The sequence below is a fragment of the Fistularia commersonii genome, chromosome 36 (assembly GCF_037954325.1).
Source record: "Fistularia commersonii isolate RoL2024-O1a breed Wild chromosome 36, RoL_Fcom_v1.0, whole genome shotgun sequence".
NCBI classification, from domain to species: domain Eukaryota; kingdom Metazoa; phylum Chordata; class Actinopteri; order Syngnathiformes; family Fistulariidae; genus Fistularia; species Fistularia commersonii.
Genome location: NC_141319.1, coordinates 1,488,020 through 1,494,243, shown reverse-complemented (window position 1 = coordinate 1,494,243; position 6,224 = coordinate 1,488,020). Strand labels below are relative to the sequence as shown.

The window sequence follows — 6,224 nt, the reverse complement described above, 5'->3', positions numbered from 1 at the left end:
TTTGTGTTGTTTAGATCTTCCTTCCTGGGGTCAGAATTAAATTCCTGGCTACAGAAAAACCAGAGGCAGCTGGCAGATCTGACCTTTGACCCCCGCACAGAGAGGAAGGTCAAGAGCGACATCTTATAATTCATTCAGTGTCTGAAGATACTCGTACCAAAGTACCAGAATGGAGAAAAGGTAACCTGGAAATTTGCAAAAAAAAATTTATTTAAAAAAATCTGAAAAAAATGCTCCTCAAAAATTTGTATCTGCACAAAAATGAACAAAACCTGAGAAGAAAAAATATTTCAATTTCCTCTCATTTCTTAGGTTTTATGATGCAGAACTTTAATTATTTTGATGTTTTTAATGGGAAAGCAACAGTTATCTTGGTCAAAGATTATGGGGTCGTTGCTCCTCTCTGACTGACGTAACTTTGAACTAAGTCTTATAAACTACTCATCATGGACGTCTGTGTGTGGAGATGTTTTCTTGGAGAGTGCAAGGGGTCAAAGGTTAGCCATTATTCCCACCTTTATTTTTTCACAGTTCATTACAGAAGCCATGATCATTTGTCTCCAGAAACACACACCTGAACTTCCAACAACACTCCTCAATAACAGCATTCCACAAATAAATATTATTGATGAGAAAAGGATACATTTACAATAAATGCAGGATTTATCATTAAGTCCCACGCCAATCAGCTGCAAACCTGAAAAGATGTCTCAACTAAATAATCTAAAAAAGAAATTTGAAACAAAATATCTCCCGGTGTTTGATTCCGACATGAACTTTGACAGATATTTAATGCTGGACTGTTTGAACCATCAGGACAGAAATGCAATAATTGAAATAACTGGACCCAAACCGCGGGACTACGACACACACACACACACACACACACACACACACACACACACACACACACACACACACACACACACACACACACACACACACACACACACACACACACACACACACACAGTACTGTAGGGGTTCTGACCAGGAAGCGTTGCAGCCTGTTGGAACTTTGTTGTGTTGGGTGCAGGCCACATCTTACAATCAGACCCCCCCGCTCCCTGAACGCCCACCGAAAACCACAACATCCCGCCGCTGCCCACCTCCTGCACACACACACACACACACACACACACACACACACACACACACACACACATACATAACACATGGATACAGGCGTACAAATACAAGCATCCAGACAGCCACACAAATATACAGACAATCGCTCTCAAACACACACATACGCACATGCAGACACGCGTGCACGTACGCCCACGCAGCAGTAACAGTTTTATTAACAGCAAATCCGGAATCCCGACTTGGACTGTTTTGCAGGAGACAATCAGCAAGGAAAGACTTTAAATTTCATCTGAAATGGATTCAAAAATGAAGCGAAAATTTGCCTCAAAACAACGGCGACGAACAAAAAAAGCCAAAAAACAAAACAAAAAAAAGGCAAGGAATGAGAAATGAGTTAAATGCTGAAATGAGAGAAATGTTGCTGTGAATGTTAGAGTTATTTGGCAGTTTCAGTGTGAAAGCGTGGAGGTTACCATCCTCATCTGGAACCCCAGCTGCATCCTTCCATCTGTTGCCATGGATACGGGATTGGTTACATAAAACAAATAAACCAACAAACAAAATATACAAGAGATGAAACATATACTAACAACGTCAACAAAAAAAATCAAAAAATGCATGAATATAGAAAACAAACAAAATAATCAAAACAAAGAATAAGGAAAAATAGTCCACAAAGAAACACAAATGACAACAAAAACCAATGGACTGAAAAGCTTTAACATTAAATTAAATTAAATTAAATTAAATTAAATTAAATTAAATTAAATTAAATTAAATTAAATTAATCAGTATTGGTCTACAGCCGGACACAGATTTAAAATGTGAAATGTAGAATAATTAACCAGGTCTATAAAAAATGAGATAAGAAATTAGTTAATTTAAGGGAATAAGTGAAAAAATATGTATGAAATGCATGTAATCAGCAGTAAGGAGTCGTATTTATCTATGTATACTACAACTAATTAGAATAGATTGGTAAACATTTTGTATTAGAAGAATTTCTTGATGATTTGCTTTTTTATTTTTTATTTTTTTTTTCTGTATTTTGTCCAATTTGTCTGTATCTGTGTCTGTTTGAAATATTTAATTTTGGTTTGTGTTTTTACATAATTTTTTTGCCAAATTCTCCAAAACATGATCCTTGAAATTATTTTTCTTTCCTCACCATGGAAAATTATTATTTATCTTCTTCACTGTTCTTTTATGGACCCAATCCGAACAGAAACCCAATAGGTAGTCACCATGGCGACTTTCTTTGGCAGAAATAAGGACTTTAATTTCAGTTTGTCGCTTGGAGAAAAGAAAAAAAAATCCCCAACAATCCTTTTTCCCGTCAGTCGAAGCTCTGGCCGGTGCTCAACCTGGATTTTATGGGATGTTTCGGATGTTCCCTGAAGGTCTGGTGAAGTTGCGCCGCCAAGCCGGGGGAGACGAACAGTCTCTGGATGGGGGGAGGAAGAGGACAAACTTCAGCCTCCATCGTCAGGGTTGTTTCTGCAGATTTTGGCTCCGTCTCCTCCGGGATCGTCCTCCCGTCATCCTGCAACTTCTCTATAATATTAAGCAACTTCTGTCAAATTATGTATTTTTTGAATATATACTTATATTTTTCTGGCTTGATGAAGTTATTATGCAAAATAAATATGCTTTTTTTTTAAATTTCTTTTGATAAATTTGGAAAATGTATTAAATATGTGAATGTATACATGTGTGTATTTATGTGTATATATATATATGAGATGTATGTATGTATATATACATATATACACATATATATATATAAATGTACATATATATTTAATTTTAAAGCAACCAGAAATACTTATATATAGTGTGAAAAAACTACCAAACATCCCTTTTTTGTTAAAGAATAGGCTTGAGACTTTTTTAAAAGTAATGTTAGTGCACAATCTCGTCTTTTTTTCTGCAATTTTTCTTTTAATTTCTTGTACTTCATATTCAGTTTTTGTTCTTTTCATCATTTTGTCATTTGCAGAATATGTTTTTCTTTTTAACCTCCATCGCGGAGAAGATATTCATCCTCCCAATGTCCTTTTTAGTAAGATTTTGGAGACGATTTTTGTTTTGTTTTTTCCATCGGAAATATTTGTGTAAGTTCCTTAAAAAAACACTTCTCATCTCCTGTCACTTCTGACCTGACCTGATATTTTTTTTGGAAAACTGAAGTACCTTTTAGCAGGTTATTAAATCACATATTCTTAAGAGGGAACTTTTGGATTGAATATAGCTGCAACTGAATATGAATCTATCTATACCTATATCTATATCTATATCTGTGCAAAAGGGTGGGATTCCAGGAGTACCAGGATGCCTGGAACACAGCGGGGCAGTGACAGCTGATAAGGGAGGCTCGAGAGGGGAAAGGGAACCTATCTGTGCTTTGGCTTGACCTGGCTAATGCATATGGCTTCAGTGGCATTGGAACGGCACCACGTCCCATGTAACATCAATGCCTTAATCATGGACTACTATAACAGCTTTTACCTGAGATTTTCCTCTGGAACAGTCACATCAGAGCGGCACCGGCTAGGGAAAGGGATAATCACTGGATGTACCATTTCAGTGATACTCTTTGCCTTGGCTATGAACATGTAAGTCAAGTCCGCCGAGCCGGAGTGCGGAGGGCCCACAACCAAGTCCGGCATCCGTCAGCCCCCCATCAGAGCATTTGTGGACGACCTGACGGTAACAATGCGCCAGTTCCAGGATGCAGATGGATCCTCCAGGGCTTGGAGAAGCTCACCACCTAGGCACGCATGCACTTCAAGCCGGAGAAATCCGGGTCTCTAGTCCTGAAGGGTGGAGGGGTGACTGACCGGTTCCACTTCTCCCTAGGAGGCTCCCAGATCCCATCAGTCACGGAGAAACCTGTGAAAAGCCTTGGCAAGATCTTTGACTGCTCCCTGAAGGATACAGCCTCTATCAGGGCTGATCCAACAATCAGCTGGAAGGCTGGCTAACAGCAGTGGACAAGTCAGGTCTCCCGGGGAAGTTCAAGGCATGGATGTGCCAGCGCGGTATTCTGCCCAGGATACTGCGGTCCTTGCTTGTCTATGAATTTCCACCATGGAAGGGTTTGAGGGGAGGGTCAGCAGCCACCTCCGACGCTGGTTGGGGCTTCCCCAGAGTCTCAGCAGCATCGCCCTTTATGGCAATAAAAACAAGCTGACCCTACCAATCAACAGCCTTACTGAGGACTTCATGGTCACCAGAGCAAGGGAGGTTCTCCAGTACAGGGAATCAAAGGACTCAAAAGTTGCTCAAGCCGGCATCGTGGTGAGGACAGGCAGAAGGTGGAAGGCGCATGAGGCGGTGGACCAGGCAGAAGCTTGGTTGTTCCACAAGGAGCTTGTGGGTCCTTGGCAACTGGTCAGGCAGACCTGGGAACTATTCCAACAACGCACCTCAGGAAGCGCAGGGGCAAGGAAAGGCGGGACCAGGTCCAACTCGAGGTGCGAGCCAGTAGGTCGGGCTAAGGCAGCAAGGTGCATGGACTACATGGGAGGAAGCCATGGACACGAAGATCTCGTGGATGGAGTTGTGGCAGGCTGAACCACTCCGTATAAAATTCCTCATCCAGTCGGTCTATGATGTCTTGCCCAGCCCGTCAAACCTCTTTCTTTGGGGCAAGGTTGAAACTCCATCATGGACATTGTGCCAGGGAAGGGGAACTCTGGAGCACATCCTTTGCAGCTGTCCGAAAGCACTTGGAGAAGGCCGCTATCATTGGCGCCATGACCAGGTGCTTAAGGCAATTGCTGAGTCCATCCACTCTGCCATTGACCACAGCAAGCGCTTCCAGCCACAGAGGCAGGGTGTGACATTCATCAGAGCCGGGGAACAACCTCCTCCCCAACTAAAGACCCAAACAGGACTTCTGGGAACTGCAAAGGACTGGCAACTAAGGGTGGACCTCTGCAAACAGCTGAGGTTCCCTGAGGACATCGTAGAAACCCACCTAAGACCAGACAACGTCCTACATTCAGAGTCCTCAAAGCAGGTCATCATGCTAGAACTGACTGTGCCCTGGGAGGAGAGAATGGAGGAAGCCAGCAGAAGAAAGGAGGAAAGTATGCTGAGCTGGTGGAAGACTGCCGCAACAGGGGGTGGCATGCACAATGCTTGCCCATTGAAGTCGGGGGAAGGGGCTTTGCAGGGAAGCCTCTCTGCAGGGCCTTCAGTCTCCTGGGCATCACAGGGGCACGCAAAAGGAGAGCCATCTGTTCAGCGTCAGAGGCCGCTGAGAAGGCATCCAGATGGCTCTGGATCCAGAGGGACAAAGAGTGGATGAGCGCTTCTTGGACACAGGTTGGGAACTGATGACTCCCGGCCGGGTCGCCTGGGTGAGGGGGTCTGAAGTGGAAAGACTCAAAACCCCCCGTGACCCAAGTACTATCACTGATGATGTGTCCAAGAAACTGCATCACAAGATGTATCTCAAAACCATATCTATATCTATATCTATATCTATAGGACTGTCTCAGAAAATTAGAATATTGTGATAAAGTTCTTAATCTTCTGAAAAGCAATTACAAAAACAAAAATATCATACACTCTGGATTCATTACAAATCAACTGAAATATTGCAAGCCTTTTATTATCTTAATATTGCAGATTATGGCTTGCATCTTAAGGAAACTCAAAAATCCTATCTAAAATGTTAGAATATTATGAAGTTTTTTTTTTTTAATTACATTACAAAAGATAAAGAGCTTTATCACAATATTCTAATTTTCTGTAACATGTATCTTTGTATGTATTTTTTTCATGTCTTGCAAACTTTTCATTTGAATAATATATATATGCATATATTATGATATCATTTTCTCATATTATATATAACTTCTTGCAAACCTTTCATTTATATTTTACATTTTTTTTTCCTTTGTGTCCTTTACTTTTACGTCACTTGTTAAATTTTGATTTACATTTCTAACATCTATTTTATTGTTGTACCTGTATTTTTTCAGGTTTGATCTACTTTTTTTTTTTTAATCTCGAATCTCATTTCTCAGCAATAGTAGTAGTCACAAACTACTGCATGAACAAAGATCCAAAGTACTGTACACACTATTGCACTGACTTCTATAGACTTTTGTATAAACTGCTGT

General features: G+C 41.0%; 1 pseudogene; it reads left to right on the top strand.

Moving 5' to 3' along the window:
- The first annotated feature begins 3,352 nt into the window (after positions 1 to 3,352).
- On the top strand, positions 3,353 to 5,433 carry LOC147213279 (uncharacterized; annotated as a pseudogene).
- The last annotated feature ends 791 nt before the right edge of the window (positions 5,434 to 6,224 follow it).